General features: G+C 38.0%; 1 protein-coding gene across 2 annotated transcripts in view; it reads left to right on the top strand.

The window, feature by feature from the left end:
- Positions 1 to 3,249: 3,249 nt before the first annotated feature.
- The window catches only part of SLC7A2 (solute carrier family 7 member 2), a 58,154-nt gene continuing 33,747 nt past the window's right edge, over positions 3,250 to 27,656 (top strand). Inside the window, exon 1 of one of the 2 annotated variants that reach the window (XM_039839306.1) lies at positions 3,250 to 3,400. The gene's annotated coding sequence lies outside the window, so the exon portion shown is untranslated. Of the gene's footprint in view, positions 3,401 to 3,506; positions 3,876 to 27,656 lie in introns of those variants that run through there. The other variant, XM_039839309.1, reaches the window with a different exon arrangement.

Raw genomic sequence — 27,656 nt, 5'->3', positions numbered from 1 at the left:
ATGAGGTCTGGCAAAGCTTTTGTTTCAAGGCTATCAAGTTGGTCGAGCCTTAGGAATAAATGACAACTAAGATTGTGAAGGTGGATTGAGATAAGAATGATTCAAGAATTTAATCTTAAGAGTTCCATAGTTAGCAAAAAGCACAAAGAGTTATCAGGATGGTAGGAAGAAAACGAGGAGATCGTGGGCGCCAAGGCAGGAGACAATTTAAGACAGAAAGGGGCAGGAAACAGGAGAGAATTTGAGGCAGATGAGAACTGTCCATTGGAAAAGTTCATTGACAATGGCTAGGAAGGGATCTCTAGAGCAATTAGAACCTTTTTCAAGGCTGAAAGGAAAAAGAGAAGGATTCACATTAGTTGGGCTCTCTTCTAAACCCCTGGGTTCCAGTCCTTAGAGCAACAGACTGACTGAAGATGTTTGGATTGAGACAGCTGATGTTTTTGAGCAGATACAGACCCAGCAGGAACCCTAGCAGAAGGAAACAGACACCAACACGGAGTGGGTGGAGTCCTAGGAGATTCTTGATTATGGCCAAGGTAAAGAAAACCCAGAAACAAGCCAAGTGAAGGGTACAAGGAAAATCATAGGGAAAGCAGTGCAGGACTGAACACCATTGCAAAATGATTATGTGATCTTAGTTAAAAGATAAGCAGGAAAAAAAAAAAAAGAATTTAAAAGATAATTTGCCATAATAGGGACTTATTGTATTTTTTCCAACCAATTTTTAAATATATTTTTGCTTACCTTAAAGGATGGGCAAACATGGAGTGTGTCCAGTGGAAAGTTGCCTTTAATTTTTTACACATTTTTGAAACAGGAGCGGAGTACAACAATGGTCTGAAAGCCCTTTTGAAATTCTAGTGGCCTGAATTCCATCCAATCTTTTTTCTCTTTCAAGCCTATTTAATTATAATGCAAGCATCAGTGTCTAGTATCTAATGATCTGAAGAAAAAAAAAGGTGGATTTTTAGCTTTATCTTTGCCACAATAGCTCGAGGATAATGGAGTCAAAAGCAGAACTAAAAAGAATCAACTTATTCAGTCTTGAAAGTTAAAGTAGATCCCTTACTTGTAGACATGAGCTTACTTTGGGTTGTATTTGGCAGGTCTAGGAGTAGACAGTGTGAAATTTATTCAGCTACAAAAGTCTCTTGAAATTCTCTGTAATTTCCTTAGGAGTTCAGACGTACACAAATGATTCTGAAATCTTTGGAAAATGACAACCTAGGTTACTCCTGCTGCAAATGATTAAGCTGGAATTTCTGTTTCATTCCTAAGGATGCCAGAAGCTTAACAGATGACAGTAAAAAGTCACTGAGGTGCTTCAGACAGGGAGATGTGGAAAATAAAAACGGTGGTGAAAGCATTACTCAAGAGAAAAAAGGGGCTAATTCCATTCTGAGTAGCGGGAATAGTGCAAAGGAAAATGCAAATGAAGAAGTCAAAATAGCTTACTCCATTTTAAGTATTTTGTTTCTAGTCTATTCTAATTTCCCTCATCTGTCATAGTCCGATATAGAGAGTCATACTAGATCTGTGGATGTTTTCCTCTTTCTACATCAAAACACATTAAAAGTTGAGAAATAACCAAAGATCAGATGCGGGATTCACAGTTAATCAATAATTTCAAACAGGAAAAGGAATATGTAAGTCAAAGACTAGTGTGTCCAGATATTCATCAAACATCGTGCTCGTTAGAAAGGACTTACTCATTTTTGCTAAGAGATGAAATAGCTTTTAATAATTCACATACATGAACACGATGTTTTTGTTTCAGGTAGTACCCAAATCAGATGGGCAGATAACTAGATAAACTCAGAGATTGGTATTCTGACTAAATTGCCAGTTTCTAAATGTAAAATAGTTGTGTTTCCACCTATTCACAAACTGTCCCTTTGGGGTATTTAAATAAAAATATGTGAGGGAATATTCTCTTAAACTTAAAAATAACCTCTGTTAAAAAAAAAAAAGAAAGGTGAACATTTTTAGATCAGATCCTTAGAAATTTACTTTAGGAGTCTTAGAAATGAGAAAAAGTTTGAGTCGGGAGTCTTCACTCTCTTGCGCCATGCCTCCAAGCATTTGTGGGATTGAAAGAATTTTGTGTCAGAGTCAATAATATCATTTTCCTCAATGGCATTAATGATTATTTGCTTATGGAATCTGTTTTATATTAACAGTCTCTAGGATACTTACTAAGGATACTTACTATAACAGAAAATACCCTTGTAGCCACTGTGCTAGACTTCCAGTTCTTTAATGTGGTCCATGGATGGCTTCACAATGTACACAAACTTGGGAAATAGTTACTGAGATTTTCTGCATGTACATTTTCTGGAGTGAAGCCCCAAACATTTAATCAGATTCTCTTGGGAACACATTTCTTAAAGAAGAATGGTTTAGAGCATGACATTAAAAATATATATGTAACGCATCAATTTAAATATAGCACTTTGCTAAAATTAATAGTATTACTAGTAAATGAATAAAGGGGTGTTTACCACCAATTTTAAACAAAATAAGATAGGCTTTTCTATCAAACAAAAATAACATACTGTTCAATTCATTGTCATTGTTTTGCCTCTTTTTGGATTAAAATTAAGTTTCACATTATGACTTTCATCGTATCAGAGACTCCTAAGGTAAATAGTAGCACAGTATGAAATGCCTTGATTGTGTAACTTCTCTTGCTCTCTTGGAAATACCAAATGTCATTTTCTTATAGCCCAACCTCAAATAATCATGACTACCTATTCAAAATAGCAACTGCATATTTTTCTAAACTTTTATGGTTTTTAATCGGCGAAGTAGTACTATTTGACAAAGCGCACGCATTTGGGCGTCTATTGTGATCATAATTCTACTTTATTATCATTATTTTCTTATTTACAAATTCTTCCATTCGGAAGAACGCTGCTTAGAAGCAGCTTCAGAAAGCCCCCTGAAGATGGGCCCTCGAGGGAAAGCAAGAATCCCGGGACCGCCCCGTTTCCCCTCCAGCAGAGCCCCGCTTCCCAGGCCCACTCGCCGAGCCCCAGGCGAGCGCACGCTCACGAGTGCCCGCGCTGCAGGCGGTGCAGGGACCCCAAAGCCACGGCGGCGGGACACTGCCTACCGCGGATTGGCCGGCGTCTCTGGGCTCGCCTGGCGGAGGGGCCGCGCGGGGGCGCGAAGGGGGCGGCGCCACCCGGCCTCGCGTCCCGCCCCCCGTGTGGCTACACAGAAGGGCGCGCACGTGCCCAGCCCGCCTTCTGCAGCGCGGCGACCCGGGCGCTCCTATCCGCGCGGACCAGCAACGCGGCAGCCGCTCCTCCAGCCTTCCCCGGCCACGGATCCCCGACGTGCTCCAGCCGCTCGCCCTCCACCGTCCTCTCGGCGCGGCCCTGGCACTGCCCCAGTAAGTTGCCAAGCCTCCGGCCACGCGGTGGGGCCGCGGGCGAGGGGCTGCCTGGGCGCCCGCGCCCAGCGGAAGGGCTGGGGCGGGGGCGCAGAGGGCCGCGTCCAGCTGCGCGCAGCTGTCCGGAGGCCGCGCTCCAGCCACGCCGAGACGGAGGATCCCCGGGCTGCCGCCGCGGAACCTGGTCCTTAGGGCTGCACCCCGGGTTGCGCTTCTCCCCGTCGTGCCCCCGAGGCATCGGGTCCGCAGCGGCCTGGCAAGGCGACTTCACGGGGTCCCTCTTGTCACTATTGTCCCGAATGTCTGTAGGCACCCCTCTCTGGGAGGGCAAACTGGGCCTCCCCGCTTTCTGCACACTGATGGGTCCTTGATGTCGCCTTCGCCTACCTTGAGGTTCTTGGTTTAAATATAGAACACCGTTTGGAGCTCTGGAAGGCTTCTCACATCCTAGACTTGCCCGGGACTGACAGGACAGGTAAAGTGGCGTTTAGGGTGTTTTAAAGTAAATGGGTTGCAGTTTTAAACCCGTTTAACATGGGCTATATTTTTTAAAGGCTATTTCATGTAGAGTTCATCCTTAAACGCGAAATGCCATTCTTGACGCTTAGGGAATCACGAGGCCCATCACTAGAGTATAGCTCCTCCAGAGAACTTTATAACTTCTGTAGAGTACATCCAATCCATGGACTAACTTATTCAAAGACTGTCTCTTAGAGATATTTAAAAGAAATAGGCTGACAGGGTCATCGAAATGGAAACAGTACCTAGATCTCGGGAGTAAAAATGTTTAAACTTTCAATTTTTCTGCAGAACTGCCTGAAATATTGTTTAGGTGATGTGACTCTTTTAGGACTGGTAATAAGAGTTATCTAGTCTTTTGTACAGAAAGACTCATTCTTTTAATGAGGGGGTATGGTCAGATGTTATTCAAATAGAGCTATGTGAATCTTGGCAGGGAGCCTGGATTATGAAATTAGGTGTGTGTCCTCTGATATGATACGTGAATCTTGGCAGGGAGCCTGGATTATGAAATTAGGTGTGTGTCCTCTTATATGATACTTTCTCATTCTTGCCTCAGCCAGTCTTTACAATCAGTTGCCTCTTTCTCCCTCAGAATTAATAATAATTATCTCCTCAGAAAATTGCAAACATTTGTGTTTATGGTCTTTTTCTAGGGGATGTACAGGGTAAGAGTATTCAAATTATGTACTTTCTTATAGTTCTCTTATGGTTTTTCCCTTTTGTAATATTAAATCTCTTTTTTCTTTTAATTGTACTAACATGCAATGATTTCTCAGTGCATTTTTTTGTTTCTTCCCTTTACTAAAAATTTGCTAGTTGGCTACTCTGAATTGACTCTGTGAGATCACATTATGAATCAGGATTTTTCACATTTCCTCCTTGACCCCTCACTTGGTTTCCACTTGATTAGGGGATGTGATTTACCTTAAGGCATTTTGATCTCTTAGAGTTTGCCACGGGCTTGGAGACCAGAGTAAAACTCTGGGTGGTATCTGCAAGGATTCAATTTGCAGACTCTTTGGCCTCTTTAGCATGTCAGCAAAGCCCTTTCGATTCCAAAGTTTGTAATCATTATCACGGGACTTAGAGTTAAGAGTCTGAAAAGAAGAATAGAGGCTGGAAGGGGGACATGGGAGCCGTTAGAGTTTTAAAAGTCTAGGATACTCTGGAATTTTCATCTTATATTCTCATATATTTTTGTCATTTGAACATATGTGCCTGAAGAAATGTAAAGCTCATGTTTTTTTGCTTTCTACTACAAACCTGCTTGCCTTTGCTGAGTGTGGGTGCCTAGTATTCTTTCTAGATGGCCCAGCTTTTATTCTCTTCTCATGCTTCCTTGCTTAAGTTATCACTGTTTTTCCCAGCTCTTCTGGCCACCCTATCTGTGGCCATTTCATCTCTTTCCAGCCCACTATGGGCTTTCTTTTGGTGACTTCTCTATTTAGCCTAGTTTCTGTCCCTTCTTTTGTTTTATTATCTTTGCTTGTTGCTTCATATATCCATATCTGTCTACCTAGAAATGTATGTATTTTAATTGTTCAGAGTCATCTGCTGGTTTTATTTTGGTGCCTCTCAATAACCAACTTTGAGAACAGAATCTTGAAAATACCTTTCTGTTGCTGTTTTTTTTGTTTTGTTTGTTTTTTGCCCAAACACGATATGAACACATTGATTTTTAAGGACTGGCTTCTTGTAGACTAGTTACTGGATATCAGATATTTAGAACAAAAGCGATGTTTGCTGTTGAATATATTTCTAAATATTCACATGTTTAGTACTGTGTGCCTTATTCGAATGTTTTGTCATCCAACTAAATGCAAGTATACCTCATCTTACTGTGCTTCACCTTATTGCGCTTCATAGATAATTGTCTTTTTCACAAATTGAAGGCAAGACCCACCACCAGTAAAAAGACTAAGACTCGCTTTACTGAGTACTCTCTTTATTGCTATGATCTAGAACCAAACTTGCAATATTTCTGAAGCATGCCTGTACTAAAAAAAAGTTAACTTTCAGATTTTAATTACATGATACCACTTGTCTACATGTTTTTGAAAATCTAAGTGGTTAACTCATTTATACCCCCTCATATAGATACAGCCTTCATCAAAAAAACTAATGAAATTATTCTTTTCATTCTACAATGTCTGACACATAACACATGTTCTGTATGTCTTTATTGTTGAGTAAATGCCACCGATTTCAATAATTTGAGGAAGGATGTTATGTCTGTCTTCGAACGTATGTTACTTCATTGAAAATTACCAAGTTCCTACTCTCTACCAGGCACTGGACAACCCAAAGTAATGTATAGCTCCAATTTTAGAGGGATTCTACAATTATTTTTACATTCATTAAAGGATTTTAAAGAGTAGTTTTGTTTCGTTGTAATTTTATACAAAGTAACAACACCTATAAACAGACGACTTCAGTACTGTCTACACCAGAAAGCAAACAAGGAACACACTCCGTAACACAGTCATACACCATTTAACGATGAAAGAAATATGATGTCATCATTGTGTGAATCTCATAAAGTGCATTTACACAAACTTGGTTGGTAGAGCCTACTGCACACCTAGGCTACACGGTATAGCCTGTCACTCCTAGGCTACAAGCCTGTACAGCATGTTACTCTAGAAAACAACACGAGATTAAAGCAACCACAAGAGAAGATGCTGCAACAAGAGATGCAGTAAACAAAAGACGAGTAAGGCTGCTGCTGGCGTAACATGGCATACTTTACATGCTTTACAGCAAACTTTATTTTTTATAGGAAGAAAGTACACTTAAAAATAACAATACAAAGTATAGTATCGTAAAGACATTAAGATAGTCATTTTCCATCATTATCAAGTATTATGTACTGGACGTAATTGTAGGTGCTATACTTTTAAACGACTGGCAGAGCAGTAGGTTTGTTTACATCAGCATCACCACAGACACATGAGCAGTGTGTTGTGCTACGACTTTGTGACAGCTACGATGTCACTAGGTGATAAGAATCTTTCCGCTTTATTATAACCTTATGTGACCACCATCGTATATGTTCCCCATCTTTGACTGGGAAGTCATTAAGTGGCACATGACTGCATATGATGATGCTACTTACTATTCCATTATCAAAAACACGTGTGCTTGGTGTTTTGCAGTAACAAGTTTGTCCTGACTCTTCTATTCTTTTCCTTTTAATTGCCTTTCTGGCTATTTCAGAAGTGTTGTCTGTGGCTGTGAAAATATGGTAGATGCCTCCAATAAAACCAAACCAACTGAGGGTTCATTTCTACCAAGCTCTAACTAGTTGATCAGACTCTAACTAGCTGAGTTAAGATTATCAGAACATGGTTTACCTATTAACTTTTCTTGTCCAACTTAGTAAACATAAATGTTATATATTAATCTGTGGAAGCAAACAGTATACTATTGTTTTTTGTGTGATTATGGGACTCTTTTAAACTAAATGTGAGAATGGCCTCTGCTGCCTGTAGTTAACTTTCTCCTTGGTAAGGACAATTTGTATTGACTTTAAGATTTCAGTTAATGTGGTTTGTGTTTAAAAGTCTGAATTTGAGTATGTGGGTCACAGCTCTTCTGTTCTCAGACTTCTACTTTGGATCTCTCTCCTCCAGGACATCTGTGGTTCTCTGTTTTTCTGGTTGTGCACGAACATGATACATTGTTGAAAATCTTGGGGTTTCTTGCATCCAAGATTGAATCATCAAGTTAGTGTCCTGTGTGATAACTTAGTGCTGCAAATGTCATGTATTTAATTTTATGTCTTCTCCCTATCCTGCTGCAAAAAAAACAAATACATAGAACCCACACCCTCACAGGCATCCCAGTGCTGCACACTAGGACCGCTCCTCAGAACTTGAGCCTCGTCCTGCATTGGGCAGTGAGGTGGACGATGTAAGGACATTTCATAACCTTTCTTCCAGGAGTTGGGGGGAAAAAAGTCCTGACTATCTCATATTCATTTTTGGAATATTTTGCGAACGATATACAACAAAGAATTGTTGTGCCTCTTGTTGATTCTTACTAGTTTTTCCCACAGTTGTGGGGAAAATTCTTTTCTTTCCTTAACCCACTCTGGCTTCATCAAGGCTCCCTAAGTCTTCATACAGTTATACCCAAGGCGACGCTGTTGACACGATCAAAGCCCGCTTCTTTCCAGTGGAGATCTAGAGATCACAGTGGGTATAGTTTGATATCATTGAGATGCTGAACGATACTGTTATTACGATGCTCTCATTTTATTCTTCTACTTTTGCCCATCTTTTTATTTTGTAGGGAGTTGGATTTTAAAATAATTGGATATGTTTTGCTTTTTAAAAAATGCTTATTCATTCAAAAAGTCACATAATAAACCTTAAAGCTCACTTTTTATTTATTCTGCTATATCGGCAGAAAGATATTTTGAATTAGTAACTTGATCATAATTAGGTAAAGGTGTTGTTTTAGGGTCTTTTCTTGCCTTGGCTCTGGTATCTAGCCGTCATTTTGGTAAATGATGGCAATGATATAGTCACTAGTGGAATTAACTTGGTATATTGAACCATAAGGAAAAACTGGGGTCTCTTTGCATATTCCACCTTATCAGTTTACTCCCTTAATCTGAATATGTGGCAGATTTTCAGAATGCAGTTCAATTTCTACTTTTAAAAACCACACTAAAATCTCTAGAAATTGAAATATATTTGAGTCCTAGGGGTGGACATCATCTCTAAATCACATGCAAAGTATCTTTTCCCAAAGTACGTGGGTTTTATTTCCTCCCTCCCTCATTTATGCCTTTGGTTTCTAAAAGAAGGTATCCATGTGGTAGAAACAACTAGATTTGGTTTTTGTGGAACTCATATGCAAAAGTTCTAGTATTTAGCAATTATGTGTGCATCCAAATTATTGAATACTGTTTTGATACATTGGGATTCCCTTGGAATAGGAAATATGACTTTGTAACTTTGATTCTAAGAATATCCTATGAGGTATTCTATTTATAGTCTTCCATGATCAACAGTAAGTTAATCCATTTTGGATGAATACATGTATATATCTATGGCCCAGATCTAGAGTCTGTAGAGGAGCAAAGAATAAATAGCCTGGTCCCTGTTCTCTGGGCACTGACCACTGAATGAAGGAGTTAACAGGTATACACACAGTGGGAAAAGAATGATGAAGCTGCCATTTGATACAAAGAGCTGAAAGTATCAGAAGGAGAAAGAACAATCTATGCTAAACTTTTGGTTTTTTAACCTATGCAGTATATTCCCCACATAAACCAAATGGTCAGTCAGTCTAGGTATTGTCATCTCCATTTTGGTTCCTATCACTGCTGTTAAAACCCACTACCCTTCCTCTTCCTCCTTGCTCTTTGGTAAAACTTGGATCACTAGGGCTTCAGTTCTGGCTGAGCGATTCACCAAAATTTGCATTTTGGAGGACATTATTAACAAGTTGGTAGAATTGACCATTATTATTACCCTGGGCCTCCAGAAAACTGTGATGTTTAACTGAAAATTCAAACTATCTGGAAAGGTCTTAAAGGAAAGTTAAAACCCATTAGGAGATTATATTTTAGGTGGAAATATTGAAGAATAAAGCCATTCCAAATGTGCAATCAAATTAAGGAGTTGAGCGTTACACACCTGAAACTAATAGTGTTGTATATTAACTATAATTTTAAAAAATTAAGAGCATGAGATTATCTTAAGTTTTCACTCTGACAGTTGAGTTGTTAGCTTAGGCAAGCTTGGTTCCTTTATACAAACTAATGAGTTTAAAAAACTCGTAAAGGGCCTTGTCAAGAATGGAAAGATCACAAGAGGCCTTCAGCCATCCCTTCCATTGTTGCTTCTTCCACAGAACACCCTCTGAGGACCAGGAAAGCAGCTTACTCTTGGTTCTAATCTTGGCTTTCATTTTAGAATGGACAAAGAGACTGATAAAAATGCCAATAGCTGAAGAGATACTTGTCTATTCCATGTTAGAGAGGGAAGAGTTCTTTTGTTAGAAGTAAGTGTGTTCAGTTTGTTGTTGAAGAAGTGGGTTTTTAAAAAAATTATATAACTAAAATTTTATTTACTGTAGTCTTCAGTTGCTATCGGACATAGTTCTTTTACTGTACAGGGATTCCATGAAGACAGGGAACTGAGTACCACTTCTTCACCTTTCAGGTTTCAAGTTCTTGTGAAACCTTTTTTTAAAAAAAGATAATTGTTCTAGAGAGGTGGTAAGTATATGTGTGTGGGGGGTGGGGCAGGAAATTGATTTATATTTTTAGTCTACTAGACAAATCTTTATTTAAAAGAATCCGGGGATGAGTTCATTTCTACTAGGTAAAAATTGCTTCACAAGGTTTTTGTTTAATGGACCTGAAGTGCTCAGAATTCCATTAATCATAGCTCTTCGTTTACAATGCATCGTTATCCTGCCATTGCTGGTTCTTATATGACCAATAAATTTATTAATTTTAGGTTCTTGGATTGTTTGGTGAGTGGATATTCATTGTGTTATTATAATATATGAATAAATGAAATTTTAAATAAATTTCTCTTAAATTAGTAAACAGAAATGTTTACAAATGTCTTCTTTGTGTTTTTCCTTCAAGTAGAGAACATCTGTATTAAACGAAATTTTCCCCTTCCCTTCAAAATAAAAACTTGCTTTAGATAGTGATTTTTTTCTTCCTGAAATTTACTCTCTACATACCTTGGAAATATTGTGGGTTTGGTTGTAGACAACCGCAGTAAATCTAGTATCAATAAAGCGAGTAATCATCTTTTTGCTGGCGAAGGGTCTTGCCTTCAATTTGCAAAAAGCGCAACATTTGTGGAGCGCAATAAAGTGAAGCGCAATAAAGCGAGGTATGCCTGCACTCACTTCTGTAATGTCCCTGGTCTCTTCAAGCGGAGGGTCCTTATTATTTCTGCGTGGACTCACAGTCCACGGATTGTTTGCAACCTGCTGAGGTACTCACCCCGGTAAAATGTAAATGAAAACATCCTGATAGTTTATATCAGCCTTTTAGTGAGCACAGCTCTGTGCCGTGTGAGGATGGGCTACATGACGAATGAGATGACCCTGTGGATCGCAGTTCAGTCTCTGTGGAGCTTCCTGGTGTTCTGAAATTTCACTGCTCAAGTCTTAAAAGATTGGACAGGTGAATCAAGTGGGAGAACTAAAGAGATCCAGGTTGAAAAGAGATCCCATTGACTTACTGTGTTTTCTAATGAAAGGCTTCATGGCAAGTGTCATACAGTTTTGATCAACTGTATTCGAACTGGTACTTACAATTCTTTGATATACAGACAAGGAGCTCCTCCCCCTTCTTTAGTCTGATATTCTCTTCATTCTGATTATACTTCAGTGGGAAAAAAAGCACACATTTATTTGCATGTGAGATGCTCCTGCCCCAATAATTTAGTGTATGATTCCAAGACTCCCTGAATTCCAAGCAGTGGACACTTGCGGTTTCAGAACCCCAAATCCTGAAGACCCCGCGATTCACAAGCCATTTCAGCTCCTGGGAAAATACCTTAGGAGAGAAGCCTTTGGGGCAGGATGGGGCCTTCTGGTCATACCTCCTTTCATCTTGCTGATTGTAAGACTGCTCATGGCCTCCAAGGAGGGGCTGAGCACTGGCTCGGAAGTGAGTGTGGTTGTCGGGAGTTCTGAGTTAAAAAGCTATGACAATGACACTATGAAGCCCACTCACACTTATGCCATGAGGGAGGAGTAGTTCCCTCACCTCAAAGGAACACTTCAGAATTTAGTTGTCTCTGGCATCACCGCCCTTCTTTTCTCCAAAAAATCAGTCCCAGATTTCTGTGTCTACCTGGAAATAAATTCTAAGTTTAGCTGAGATCATTTTAATTGAGTTATCATAAATATATACATAAATGAGAAAAAATAAATAAGAATAGTTAGTGCCCTCTTATGTGAAATCCAACCTCATGGTTCAATGTCAGTCTGATGTAAATCTTCTTGTAGAAATCTCTGAAATTTAATAAACTTACAGTTTAGTAGAACTAAAGAGGTTATACTACAGAGCAACGTAGGCGTCACTGCAGAGCCTGGTCAGTTTTTAAAGTATAAAATAACCTAAAGCTTTCTCTCTTACTTGTCACGTTTCTTTAATCATGTGCCTTATGAATAACAGTGAGGCAACGTGAGCAATTTTAAAGTTGATTTCCCTATTGAAATTCTTATCTTTTGCAAAACTTGCTTCGTAAGTGGTTAAGATTTGTAATGTTTTGTTGCAAAAAGCCCTCTTTAAATGCATTACATTTGTGGCATAGTGGTTGTGTAGGTGGAGTAGGACTTGTGTATGCTGTATTCATCAAGAAAACAGCACAAAGCACATGCCATTGAGAAACAATAGTGGGTGTTGATAAAATTTGTAGTACTAGAGCTTTGAAAGCATAAGCAGGGTTGTTCTTGTTTTACTTTCCTGAAACTTTGAATTTCACTTTTAAAACAAAATCGCTTTTTCATTAGATGGTAAGACATGAATAAGGCTCAGTATCCTGGAAATTTGGTTATACCTCTCTAACAGTGGTGAGATACTGTTGTGTTATCTGGTTTTGTATTCCATACTCTAAACTTAACTGCACTGAAACCTGTCCTGTGGACAATTTCCGAAGCGCTGGAAGTTTTCATCTCCAGCTTCCTTGGCCGGGAGAGTTCCTGAGTCGCAGGCACTATGTATATGCCAAGCACAGTGCTAGACAGATTTGGACGGGAAGCAAGCTTCTGAGAATGACATTTAGAGCCCGCTTTTTATAGATTAAGAAACATCTTAAAAGGTATAACTCATCTGAGGTCAGACATCTAAGGCGGAGTGAAGACTCGATTTCAAGCATTTTGATTTAGCAAAAGCACTAATTCATATCTGGCCGTTCTGCTTTTGTGAAGCATGTCTTAATCACGATAGTATACTGCTTAAATGGCAGGAATTTTATAAATGAGGATCAAAATTGTTTTAACTTAGTAGTTTTTAGATTTTAAAATTTCTTGGAAATAACATTTGAATAAGCCATTTCAGGATAGTGACATTCTTATGATGTTAATTTTTAAAAATAGCATGCTTTTACCAAAAAAAAAAAAAACAAGGAAAAATGTAATATTAACCCCAAAATAAAGACTGTACATATGGGTTCTAAGCCATCTAAAGTCATTAAGATTTTAACCTCGTAAGTAGTGCTTTTAAACAAGCATGTTCTGTTTGGAGTGCTATTGTGCTATCTTTAAAAAAAAAAGAGCTGTTTGAATTTTTATTTTTCCTGATTATCATAGGTAACAGATGGTTTGCACTTAGTTCAGTGAACCAAACAAAAAAAGAGCAGACTTTGCATAAAATTTCTGTTGATGTTGCCATTTTGTCTCACTGAGATGGATCATATGAACTTTCTGAATAATGAATAGCATATTTACATTATTCTGATCTTTTTTTGCTACAGAGTACAAAAGGTTATGAAGGACAAACAACCTAGTATTTGCCACTTTAAATTGTTATTCTTGTAAATTAAAGTATTTTTCTATTCTTATGCATGGCCAACTCTAGGTATCTTATATTCCCTGTCTACTTCTAAAAATGATAATTATTCCAGTGACTTTGAAAACTGAAGGCACCATTTATTTCATTGAACTACTGGAAATAGTAGTAAATTAATCTTTATGAGGATTTTAAACCTTAAAGCCTCAAGAACCCATATCATTTCTCTAATCTCAATTTTGAAAATATTTAATACAGTTGCTATCTAATATTTACCCTTCTGTTGATTGACCATCACCAGCCTTTTCATAGTTGTTGGTTAACTTTTGCGTGTGGTGGTGAAAGGTGGAGGTGAAGGCAGCCAGGATGATATTACTGCAGTGGAGGTAACGATTAGAGATGAGGGAGACACCAGCTGTAGTTGTTGGTACCAGTGGTAACTTAAAGTTCAGTGGAAAGACTCTCCTGTTTTAAGAGTTAGCCTTCACTTTATCACATATAATTTTAATGCATTACATAGACCAGGGGCATCAGTAAAGTTGAACTATATAATTGCACTTCTAACTTTGTATGCATGAACCAAAATTCAAGCCATTTTCAAGAATTGGAAAAAAAAAGTGCTCAATTTATTGAACCAAGTGTAATTTCTATTGAGCGAAATAAAAGTGGAAAAAGGAATACAAGAAATCTTCATTTTTTTTTGCCCCCAACAAAACAATGTGTGTAGAATAATTTTAAAGATGAGAAAGTAATTTTTCTCTAGTGTTCATTTCAACAGAACTTCTACCGAAATTATTTCCTGAATTGAATGTTCCATATTTTCTACTCTCCTCTTCCCTTCTCCCTCCTTCCCCCCTCTTTCCCCTCCTCTGCTTTCTTTTCCTCCCACCTCCTCTTCCTCTCCTCTCATTTTTCTTCTGGTTGGAGTTGTGAATAGGCCTAGCACTCACTAAGACCCTGCTGAGGAGGCTGAGCTCTTTTGTAGACCTGTAGACTATTAAGATAGTCTCTCTTAACTATCTACTGTCCTTGGCATGTAGATTGTATTTTCTCCTTTGGATAAGGTCAGCCTTGAAGAACATTGCTACATACACTTGGCAAACGCGGAGGGGAGCATGCCAGTGTGTGGGGAAACCGCACGTAAGCATCGACTTGGTGGCACGAGAGTGGTGTTCTTACTTTCCTCTCCTCCCTAACTCTCTTCCTAAACTTCGTTTCCCTCAACACTGACTCTAAATGCAAACTTTAGGATAATTGGCCACCTTTTCAGAGTCCAAAAACAAACCAAGCAGTGACTGTAGGAAGTGTAACTGCGACTTTTTAGAAAAATCCCCATCCATTTATAGCACCATGTTAACTTTGCATGGAAGAGCACGTTGCAGTTACTCTGAAGAAGAGCTAATGTGTTTTCTTGACGTGTCAGCCTTTTAGTCATCGCTTTCCTGAGTAACTTTAAAACGGAGCTAGAAAGTGCTCAGTTTATAATTTGAATTAGAGTAATATAGCTATTGCTTTATCGAATCTTGTTATCAGTTACTGCATTTGTTATCGTAAAAATTATTCACAGGATAGATTCAGTGAATTGGGTTTGTATTCAAGTAATAGCTGTCTATAAAGATTTAATCATTATATATTAAAAGGACTATCACACTTAAAAAACATCTTCTGGCAGAACATATTTTAGTTTAACTTCTTTAAGGATAATAACCATTTCGTAAGGACTTACTGTTTCAAGGCACTAAATTCTGGGGGCTTTACAAAGCCTAAACAACAAATTCAGCCCATTGGGAAAAAAAAGTTCATTTACAACTTAGATTCTGAAAGTTAGAATTTAGAGGGTTGGAACCCATATGAGGGCCACTGAAGTTTATGTTCCTTCACAAGCCACCTCTTGACAAACTGTGACATACAGAACCAATGATTTCACAGCATCATTTGCCATTCTTCAAGCAAATAAAATCATTGGGTTGTTGGCCCAAAGATAAACTTTAAAATTTAATTTGTCTTTCTTTTAAAACATATAGCCATTGAGTAGTTATGGAATGCCTGCCAAGTACAGAGTTTTTCTGTGTACTTAGATACAGACACAAATAAAAAAGGACATGTTCTTTGAGCTCTTGGAACTTACTTTCTTGGTGTCTTTGTATCCAGAACAGAATAACAAATGGCATGGCTTTTTTTTTTTTTTTTGAGCAAAATAGTAGGGAATGGGGGGGAACTATGGTGACCCGGAGAGCAGTCAATTTAAAAAATATGCTGTGACCCAAAACATGCACTGGGAGTTGGGAGGAGTGACTGGTAAAACATTTATAAAGAACCCAGCAGTCATTCACATTGTGAAAAAAGTAGATGTGGAATTAGACTGCAGCCTAGAAAACTTACATTTTTATTCTAGATCTTTTTAAACATGTCAGAACACACTGATATAAAAAACAATTTCAAATATATTTTCCCTCAAAAATCTACACAGAAGAGACTGAGTAATATGTAGCAGCTGTTGATGGAAGTTGACATTTTGCAGCTATGAATTTTGGAATAACAAAATTTTAAGTTTTCCACATTTCCCTCTTAAAACTACTCTGGAAACAAAACTCAATTTTGTTCTGTAGAAGGTCCTTTTCCTGCTTCCTAGATCCCATATTCATCTCTTAAGCTAGCTTTATTATCCTTTCATTCACTGCAAAATATTATGTTGTAAAAATGATCAAATAAGCTTCATCTTCAAGCAAATTCTACTTTTTCAAGTTATGAATGACAACTACCTTAAGTCCTGGAAGCATAACAGTAATTAGAGTAAAGGTAGTGGAGACCAGTAAATTTTACTGAAGTGAGAAAGGTAAAACCTCCTGTTCCTGTGTGGTCTGAATATTCCCAGTATTTAGTATTATTGTCTAGGCTAAGTGGGTAAATGATAGAGCTTTTTTTTTTCTGGTCTTGTAGGAAAGTATTTTATGGGTGATGAATAGATGCATTGGTAGAACTGTTATTAAAGGTAATACCTGCTATTCAGAATTAAATATGCCATCCAGGCATATAGGGAAAAGGAAAGAAAAAGAGAAATTAGAATTGTTAACACTAAAATTGACTTGTTGCATCAGGTGAACCTTGAAACTTAAGACAGGTTTACCCAATCAATATTTATTTGATCTGAACAGTGGCTATGTAATGGTGTAATGCCCCTTAACGCTTTTCCAGTCATCAATGTTATGAGGACATACTTTGTGGGGTTTTTAATTTTCTGGTCCCTGTGAGCTGACATGACTGCTCCTGTTTTGGAAAGTGAGGATGTCGAGTGGGGCGGGAGGTTTTTGGCAACATGGCCTGCATTGTAAACTACCTGTTATCTGACTGTTGGTTTATACATATGCAAAGAATCACGAAAAACTGCTTTTCAGCCACACATGCACACAAAAGAAATCGTACCATTAAATCATAAAATCTAAGTTGGCAGATACTTTAGCTAATCCCCTTCTTACTAAACCTGGTTTTGCAAGTTTCTTAATCATTCTGAATCACCTGTTCTCTGTTTAAAATAATGACAGAATCTGACATCTTTATTGGTGGGCAGCTTCTCATGAGTAGGAACACTATTAGAGAGATCTGCATTTTATTGGGTCAATATCATACTCTTTTTATATTTATTTTCTGCATTTGGAGTTTTTGTCTTCTAGTATAATGTGGATAGGATCAATCTTCTTACACATTGTCATTCACATACTCAAAAGAAGTTATCTCTAACTCTTTTCGCCAAGAACAAAAAGAGGCGAAATGTAGAAATACCAGTTTACGTTTTAAAGCTCTTTGCTATTTGCCAGATGCTTTTCTTGTTCGTTTATTCCTTACAGCAGTTCTGTTTCAAAGATGAGAAGACTGAGACCCCAGGGACTTACCCAGACCCATGGCTGGCAACTCTCAGAGCTTATTGGCTAGACTGCAAGCAAGGTTCCCTCTCTGGGCGCCTGCTACAACCCTGCTTATTGTGCCTGAACACCTGCAGCTTCTGTAATTCCTCTTCAAGTTATGACATGATTTCCAGACCCCTTACTCTCTTCTAGTCACTCTTTACTGAACATATTTGGTCAGCATTTAAGAAAAAGATGGTGGCTACAGCCAAGCATCCAAACATTCAGAAATATTTGAGTAGTAGCTATGGGCCAGGTTCTCTGTACGTATTTGTGATACACCTGTGAACAAAGCAGTCAAATAAACCCCTGTCCTTGTGAAGCTTGCATTCTGAGAGTTTACACTGGGGCTCAGTCCCCTGGCCCACAACTAGCACCCAAAAGGACTTTGGAACAAGAGACTAAAGAATTGGACTAGCAGACTCTGTGCTGTTAAAGAGTTAAGGTGGGAATTCTAAATGAAAAGTACAAATGTTTACCAAATATGTATCTAATATCTCCTCTGGTTTCTCCCCTTTTCATTCCTTCAAACACATTCCTTCTGTGAATTAAGAAATAATGTTGATTTCAACTGAATTATACTAATTTATTCGGAGGTACAAAACGAGGCCATAGAAAACATTTTGGTACTAGAATGGAGGCCATTTGAAATAAAATCTAAGCAAAATGAAAATACAAAATATGTGATTTGCAGAGCCAGAAGACTTTGTTCTAAAATATGTTTTGAATTCAGAAAAATGGGGAGAATTTAGAATATTAGATATTTGAGAACTCAATAGATGGATAGGAATGAACTAGATAAATTGTAAAATTAATAGAGTGTTTCAGAAAATCTTACATGTTTTAGTAAAAGTAGTAAAAGTCTTTAGCTTTTATATAAAACCTTTCTATATTAAATCTTTGGAGGTTTTTGTAGCTAGAAGGTAAGTTTTAATATGTGTTAAAATTTCAATATAGACATAAGTTATGATGCTTATCTAGTTATTTTTCTTGGTCCTTAAAATTTTTTTCTCTGTGGCTTATATTTGAATAACTATTCCTTAAGGTAGTAATGGTTTGTGAATTTGAAAGGTTAAAATTTAGCTGGGTGTACGGTGAGCTGTGAAGAGCCTGGAAACAGCTAGAATTCTGCATTTCTCTTTCCTTATGGATTATGTGGCATTGAGGAAAGAACATGGACTTTGGAGCCTCACAATCTTAAGTTCAAATCTACCTGTTATTTCAAGCAAGTTGCTTAACGTCTCTGAGCATCAGTTTCATCATCTGATGGGCCATTTCCCCGAAGTGGTTGTGAGGGTTAAATAAAAGAATGTATGTCAAGAGCCCAGAACATAATAGGAGAACAGTCAATGATCACAACTATTTTCATTTTCATATCCCATATTGATTCCTTTTTTTCCTTCCTTCCTTTTCACCCTACCCCCCCCCCGCCCCCAACAACATCCAAAACTAAAGAAGCAGTATCCTGCAACTCTTCAGCATGCTATATTGAGCCAGATGATATAATCATTAGCTAACATTGGCTTTTAACCAAGCCATGGCGACAAGTTTCTTTCCTTATGGCATGCTCTGGATAGTATTTCTTCTCAGTTTAGAATATGTGCTTCATAACTGGACTATTTGTTGGCAGAGGACTGCCTGTGCTTCATTTCTGGGATGTGGCAGTTAACAGTTTGCTCATCAGAGAGCTTTCTCTGTTTCTTCCGTCCAGTGCTCATTGTGGGAAACTTTGAGCTCTGAAAGAAACGTACATTTCTTGCTTGTCTCTTTAGATGGCACAAACCAATCAAAAACTTTAGTGGCTGTAAGAAAATAGGACCATTAGGAAAAAAAAAAGTTGTGTTCTTTTAAAAAATTGTGAGACTTCATGGCATTGCTTCTGAAAGGCTAATGCCCAGATATCTTATGGAGAGTCAGACACACTTGATTTTGTGTCTTGACTTAGATATTTACTACCTAGTATTTAATCTCTCAAAGCTTCGGTTTCCTGATCTATAAACTAGAGATCGTAGTAGCACCTACCTCCTAGGGTTATTCGGTCATTTGGTTGGGTTAATACATGTCACGCCTTTGGTAAATGTTAGCTCTCAGTAGTGGCAGTGGAAGTAAAAGCTGTAGTGGTGACAGTATATTTGTGTATGTTCTGTGAACAAGTCTCACCCCGGAAACTTAGCAGAACTCTTCTTAAGTTTTAAACTGATGATTAAATTCTCATTAAGCAGTATCAGTGAAAGTCTCTTTTTTTTATATTCCCGCTGCTATTTTCTTTTTCCAGGATAACTGCAAGTTGCCTGTCTCTGAATCCTGTTTCGCAGCTCTGTCCCCCAGGTCAGCTTTCACTGAGGATGTGGATTTATGGCGCTCATCTTTTGCCCTTCAGCGTGCCTCATACGTATGTGCTGGTTTCTGATTGCCTTGTGGTTCCCTTGCGTTTGCTTCAGTCCCTTCAGTCTCTTTTTCCCCTGCCACTTCATCTTGTCTGCCTCATTCACTTCAAGGTCACTTATATAAAGAAGATGCAAGTTTCTCCAGATCTCAGTAAGTGTGCCCAGGTTCCTAAAACAAATATGCACATTCGCTTTGCCAAACTGACTCTTTCTGATTGCTTAAAATATTCTCTGCTGTGTTTTCTCCATAAAGCCTTCCAAACTGATCCAAGAAGAACACCCTGCTTCTTCTAGGAACCCGGGTGAGGGATCCAGTAGAACATTTGATAGGGTGACATATCTCATTCCTCAGCATTGAATTTGGGAAAAGAAGAGTTTTCCATAAAAAGGAATTATTAGTGATTATCATAGTGAAACATATGTTAAAGCTATATTATATTCCGTTTTGAATGCTGTTCAGCACTGATTGTAGAATTTGAGATGTTTCAAGGCTTTGATAAGTGACAAATGCATTTAAAATCTTAAAATATAGGGTATGTATAACACATAGTGAATGTATTTTAGGAAGAATTAACAAAGGTAGAAGGTTTCTTATTGTGGCATATGTGTCACCAGAATATACTTCAAAGCACGATCAAAGCTTAGGGATTCATAAGAGTGTATTTTTGGTTCTAGTAAATTACGCGTGCGTGCACGTGCGCGTGCGCGCACACACACACACACACACACACATATACTCATATATAATGTGAAGACACATAGAACACAGTTATGTGAAGACACATAGAACACAGTTTCTGCCCTCTAGGTTTATCAAATCCATGCGCTGGGAATGGAATGATAAGCACTGGATACATATGGTGCTCTAGTCCAGGGCATAGGTGATAAGTCATCCAGAGAGGTGTCAATAGGATGTCATGGGCTCTCCAAGGAGGTATCACTTCCTCTTGAGGGGATCAAGAGGAAGTTTCATGGAGAAGGCAGGATTTGAAAAGGACCTAGAGAGAGGAATAAATATGTTCGAGCATAGAGTATTTTCAAGTAGAGATGAGATTAAGAAAACACTCATGATAGAGAAAAAGAATGAACAAAGGACTCTGAAAAGTATGGGAACTGTTAGCAAAATAGCACACAGTTCTCTTTAACCAGTATAAGGTGGACTGCAAGGGAATTGGGAGGATGCCAAAGGAAGGGGAAAAGAAGAGGAATAATAGTAATAGCTTACATTTATTAAGTACCTATGTGACAAGCAGTGTTTTAAGCACTTCACTTTTATTAACTGATTTAATCCTAAGGAGGATAAGGCTAGAAATATAGATTGAGTCATAGTTTGGACTTCGAATATGAGGTAGGGAGTTTGTATTTTGGTTGGTTATGAGGTGTCTGAATTGTGGTGGAATAACAGCTCCTGTGAAATGAGGACCATGGGATGAACTGCAGTGATAGCAGTGAGGATGGGGTTCACAGAAATTTTAAACTGAAGTAACCGTGTATGTTAGGAGTCTCCATGAATGGCAGTGTTAGTCTTTTCATATTTGCAAATTTCCAAGTCTTCAAGAAAGGGTGTCTTTTAAACTAGAGTAGCATGTTAGTTAATTTTATACTTCAGTATTGAGTTATGACCATAAATCTGCTATATTATATAATATTTTTAAATCTTTTAAAAATATGTTTTTAATGCAAATTAATTAGTTACCTGCTTTAAAGTTACTTAACTTTTTAACCTTGAGTTAAATATGTGTTACTGAAATGACCTCTGAAAACATTTGAGGCTTAGCATTTTTTAGATGTGATTTGATTTTGAAAGAAAACATAATACCATAATGATATTTATTCTCACTCATTCATTGATATTATTGATTAGGTTAATATATGCAAGATAACTATATATTTTTTTTCCTGTTAGTGTTTTTTGTGGTCCTTCAGACTTTTTACTTTCTAGAAAAAAAAATTATTTAAAATATGAAATTGTATAATTTGTTAGCAGGAGGTCAGAGAAATCTTTATATTTCAGGAAAATCCAGGGAAATTCTTATAGAATGCAGGCAAAATTTTGGAAAAGCTGTGTTTTTCCCCCACGCACAAAAAGTTTATAAATGGCCTATGTTGGTTCTTTATGATTGATAGCAAAGCACAGTGTAGGGCTGGAAGAATTCACACCAGATTAATTTGGCAGGATTCAAATAGTTCCTTGATATTTAATTCTAGGCACACTGTTTCTGTCCTGTTAGTCTGTATAAGCTCTTGCTTAAGGAATTGCACTAAGGGAGCTCTGCTGTCTTATCCACACTGAATTCTGTCTGCCATCCATATAGTGTCTCCGGGGCTCTGCTCCTGGGCCAGACCTCTCTGTGAAGACAGCTATGGTGGGACCCAGCCCAGGAGTGGTGCTAGTAGCCCCAGAGTGGGGCTCTTCACTGGAAGAAGTTGCACTGGGCTGTGGCCTCTTGTCCGCTTTCTGGCAGCAAGCCTCTGGGATGTGCTTGGCTAAGGAGGCAAAGCATGGGGTACTGGGATGTGCTTGGCTAAGGAGGCAAAGCCTTGAAGAAAGCCCAAGTCTTTACTTGTGTCCATGCCCAGGATGATGCATTGCTAGCATGCAGCCAGTTATAAGAGGAAGAAATCAAACCCAAATGTGAAAGCAAGTTTCTTAATGCTTTCATTCCCAAGTTTAAAGTTTTCTGTCAAGCAGCTTCCTTAGGGAGAGAACACCCAGTGGTCATACCCAGGAAATTGTATTTGGAAATTTCTTTTAACTGAAATTACAGACTATCATTGAGACTGTACACTAATGACTTATAGTGGCTGCAGCAATGCACCTTCTCAGGCAGGAGGAAGAAAATGATCCAGGCTGTACTTGGGGCCTTGGAAACTATAAACCTTACTAGCCACAGAGAAGCAGTGCTGAGTGTGTGTCCTTGGACCTGAGTGTGCTGTGCCGCCCAAGTAAATGGCCGAGAAGAGAGACTGAGCAGGATTCTTACTGTGTTTTATCACACTTTCTCAAATGATATGATAAAAAGGACTGTTTGTCCTCAACAGCTGCTTTCATTTTTATCTGGGCATATACATAAACACCCGGAATAAAGACTAGGTTCTCAGCCTCCCCAAAGGCTGTATTGACACTCATACACTGAGTTTTTAATTTATATGATTATATTTTTTCATTTCCATAAGTTATATTTGTTTTTTTTTTTTTTAACTGCCTGGTAATTTTGGTAAGCTCTCGTTTCGATTCATTTTTAAAACTTAATCTTTTGTCTTTTAAACTTTTCTATGTAGTAATTCCATATGCTTGTTTGGGTATTTCTAGTATCTGAAGGAAGTTTAAATCTGATGGTTATTTCTATTAACTCTTAAACGTAGTAGTTTATTGTGTGTGTGTGTGTGTGTGCGCGCGTTACGGAATTTTTGGTTGTGAGCTCATATTATATTGAATTTAATCAGTGTGAATCCTGAAGGCCTACGCAGAGTGGGCTTTCCTCTGGAGAGAATTTGCATTTGTATATTCAAATAAGCTAAGAAACTATTTTATTAGGTGCATAAACCTGCTACTAACCTGGCTACTTGGCCCGCTTTGTCCTGCCCTAGCATGGTCTTGGTTCCAACTCTGTCTTTGTACTGACATACGCATTTATTCCCTTCACATTACCTAGCATCCCTGATTCTACTTTTATCTCACTCATTCACATTTTCTTGTCTATGTCTGTCTACCTGTCTGTCCATCTGTTTCTCTTTCTGTGTGTGACTGTCTGTCCATCTCTGTCTCTTTGCCTTGCGAAATTTTCGTTATTTTCTAGTGAGCTCTATCATATTATGTTGTCATTTATCCAAGATTTATTTGTATTTTGTAAGAAAGCTCTTCAGAGCATGCAGCTCACTATACTTCTGGAAACAGAAATCTTCATGAACTCACTAAGAATTAGTAATATAAGTGTGTTTTATAGTTTTCAACAAGCAATTATGAAATGGGAAAGATATTCTTATACCTATAAGATTTAACAGTTACACATATTTGGAAAATTAAGCTCTGATTTCTCAGGTCTCCTGACATTTAAAAGACTATTACAGAGCCCTCAAGAAACTAATGTCAATATGCTGATGTTTGAACATAAGAGAATTTTTTGTTAAGAAAGAGAACTTTTGTTTCTCAAATGGAAAATCAAGGATTTCTTTTTTCTCCTTTGCATGCCTCCAATTCTAAAATTTGGATAAATAGGAAAGAATTTGTTTATACAAAATATCTTGGAAGAAGGGGTGTGATGAGGGCAAGGATGGAAGGGGAGCCACTGGGGTCTTCTAAAATGCCTTCGGAAAAAAAAATAATAAAATAAAATATAAAAATATGAAATAAAATAAATAAAATGCATTTGGGGAGTGAGTTGGAGAACCACTGAGCAGAGGGGCAGCATCGGTCACCTAATTAAGTAAGTACATCTTTTCCTTTCAGACCTCTGCAGGGCACCAAATATGGTCATGAATAGTTGGAGATAGAAGTCAGTGTGATAAGCCACATGGTATCATCATCTGCAGAGCACTGGGTAGAATGAGGAGACCTAGATTCTGAGCCAGTCACACTAGCTGTCGTCGTACCTGGAAAAAGTCCCTGGGGCTCAGTTTGCACCTTTAAATTTAGAGTATGGGACTGGCAATCTTTTTATTCTAAATCTTAATTTCTGTGTATCTACAAATCTTTTTAAGTAAAAAGTAAGTAAGTAGCTTTTATAAACAGATTATTTTTGGTATTCCAACGCATGAATGTCAATCACATCTTTAATTTATATTATAATGGTAAATTAACAACAGCAACTGCCATCCATTGAGTGCCAGCTCTGTAGTGGACACTTCACATATATTTTCTCACTTGCCCTTTATAGTAACCTAATGAGGAAAATCTTCATTCTACCAGTGAGAAAACGAGGGCTGAGAGGTAAACGCTGCCCGTCTCTAAAACCCCAAGCTCTTTCTACAATGGCTTGTTTTTAGGAGTCTGCTTTTATCACTAGCTATAGGAGCAGATAAATATGGATATTAATATTATAATTCTACTTGATTCTTATTAGAATTTTTTTAAAGTGTTTAATTTTGCATGAGGGCCATCTTAAATTTCTTTTTGAAACCTGGAAGGATGGCAATAATTCTTGCTTTGTCGCGTTGCCATTATAAAGGGGCAAACAAAAAGCAATTTGCCCCTCCTTCCTCCTTGAATCCCCTCCTCAGATATGAGTAAAATATTTGGCTGAAGTGTTTATGTATTTATGTACATGACTGTGACTTTCACATCTAACTCAGGTTTGTTTGTTTGTTTGTTTTCCTAGTTTGTCTATAACAGAGAAAAGTACAGAGCCACAATATGTCATCAGGAACAGTTCTTAGCAGACATGATTTGTTTCCCTGTGCTTACTAGCTGTGTATAGTGATAGCACTTTAACTTTTAGAAGTGGAGAAGTTACCAAAAATGATTAATCGGGACAAGAATAAAGGATGCTTCAGAACTAGACTCTATCCCTACACCTAGATAAAGTTGTAACCTAACATGGAACCATTTTTCCACATATTTTCCCTGCATTTGTATTATTAAAGTTATCCTTTCAGAGCACCAGAGAACTTTGCCTTGACCTTTTAAGTTGAATAATATCTTTCACTGGGTGTCTTAGATGTGCTGGGCTCTTGGGCTGCCCCATTAGAAAGGATATTTTGGTTATGAGTATTTCTCTAGTGGAAGAAAAAAGAAGTGTTTAGAAGTCTTAAAAAATGAACAAGCTCTACAATGTGAAACAAGAAAGTGGCTAAAAATCATAATTTTAATTAGTATTTGTTTCATTTTCTTCTGATTCCTCAATAAATTATCTTTATACTCATGGAAAGATGTCCTAGAAAAAGGACACTACACAGATATGGGTTTGGATGTTTCAACTGTAGGAGTAGCAAGTCCTAAAGGAGGCACAAGTGATAATCTGGAAGGATCTGTTTGCTGGGGTTTTAGTTCGACAAAGAGCTGTTTACCTTCCAATTATCACAGTAGAATTCTGCGTGCTTCGTTAGTTATTTGGTGTTATTGGGTGTGTGTGAGCTCACGCTCAGAGTTCATGAAGCAGCTCGATGGTGCTAGAGGCCTAGATGATGAAATGTTGTTTTACTGCTTGCAGACAAGGACGCTCTCGCAAGCAGGATTGTTGAAACCTTGCTGTGAAAGATTGTAAAACAAACCTAGTTTTTGTTGACATAAGATAAATGAAATAGGGAGCCTGAGTAGTAAGAGCTTAGGAGGTTCAAAGATTTTGCATAAGCTGCACTTTTTGTTAATATTCATAAAATGTTTGTCTCTTGGTAACAAAGAAATCATTTGCTTACATCTTAGAATGTTCTGTATTGACCAGCTAGCAAACTCAGTCTGTGTACCCTAGACCTTTAAAAAGCAGATTTCTAAATAATCAGAGAAAATACGGATATAACTCCATGGACTGTATGTAACGCTAAAAGGTAAAACTGTTTGGAAAGAAGTAAAGACATACAATCAAAATCCTAACTGAATGCTCAGAGCGAGGAACAAGAAAGGTAAAGACCAAAAATGGTTCATTGCAGCTGCCATGGGTATTCATTGGAGGGGTTCAGACTTAAAAGATGGAGAATTAAGTAAATGGTATGAATCTGTAAAAAAAACAGCAAAAGAGTTGAATCCTTATGAAATATTTATTTGGGAAGGAGAAAAAAAGTGGGAGAGGACCTGGTTTAGTACCAGTAGTTGACTGAGGAAAGGCAGAGCTGCTAAATCCCTATTTTGCTTTTGTCTTTATGAGAAGGGTGGCTTTCCGACTAGTGGATAGAACACATAGCTGAAGCCCAAATGGGTGGGAGAGACCCGGCTGCTTTAAGCTAGTTCACAATTTCAGGCCTGGAGGAATTATATCTGTTGATATTAAAAGAATTTGTAGGTACGAGTGTGGAGCCACCATCTATAATCTTGGAGGCACCCTGAAGCACAAGAAAGGGAGCAGAAGAAAGGAAATCATATTCAAAATGGAGGTCAACGCAGAGTGTGGAAACCACTGATTAGGGAGCTGAACACTGTTCGCCAGCAAAATTCAAGCAGTTTTAGCTATGTAGTTGGAAAAGAAATGACTGATTCCTAAAAGGCATGAGTTCACCAAAAAGGAGTTATGACTGACAAACTCCCTACCCTCTTTTTACATGGTTGTTAGATTGGCGTATTTGGAAGTTTAAACACAATGTATTAGGATTTCGGCAAAGCATTTAATATGTTGTATTATGATAAGCTTGAGATAAGTTAGGGAGCAATGTGTATTTCTAGATAGCTGCATGATATACCCACGGTGCTGATTAATGGGTTGATACAGCTTGGAGGGGCAGGACAGTCTTAGTGGCTTGCCATGGTTTTTTCTCTATGGCCCTGTCAGGTTTAACTGTTTTTATCATTTACTTGGATTAAGATAGAAGACATACTTATTAAATTTGCAGTGATGTAAAGGTGGGTAGCATGCTAAATCATTGATTGATGGATTTGTATTATACATAATCCCAAATAATATGAAACTTAAAATTCTGAATGAAGTTTTAAAATAATCAATGAAATAAAGTATTTAGATACCTTTTGGGAAAAAGACTTGAAGGTTTTAGTGCAGTCCAAGCCAAGTATGAATCATTCATTCACTGAGCAAATGTTTACTTTACTCCTGTCCATTAATTCGATCACTATGAGTACACTGGGAACGCAACAAATGAATAAAATATAGACCTTGCTTGATTTTAGTCTAAAGGAGTGTATTTGTTTCCTAGGGTTGTGATAAAAAAGCACAAACTGGGTGGCTTAAAATAAAAAAAAAAAACTTGCTGTCTCACAGTTCCGGATACTAGACGTCTGAAATCAAGGTGGCTCAGGGCCATGGTCCCTCTGAAACCCATAGGGGAGAATCTTTCCTGGACTCCTC

Source organism: Pteropus medius, unplaced genomic scaffold (assembly GCF_902729225.1).
Source record: "Pteropus medius unplaced genomic scaffold, Ma_sr-lr_union100, whole genome shotgun sequence".
Lineage (NCBI taxonomy): Eukaryota > Metazoa > Chordata > Mammalia > Chiroptera > Pteropodidae > Pteropus > Pteropus medius.
Note: the sequence above shows the minus strand (reverse complement) of the source record. Positions and strands in the feature narration are given on the sequence as shown.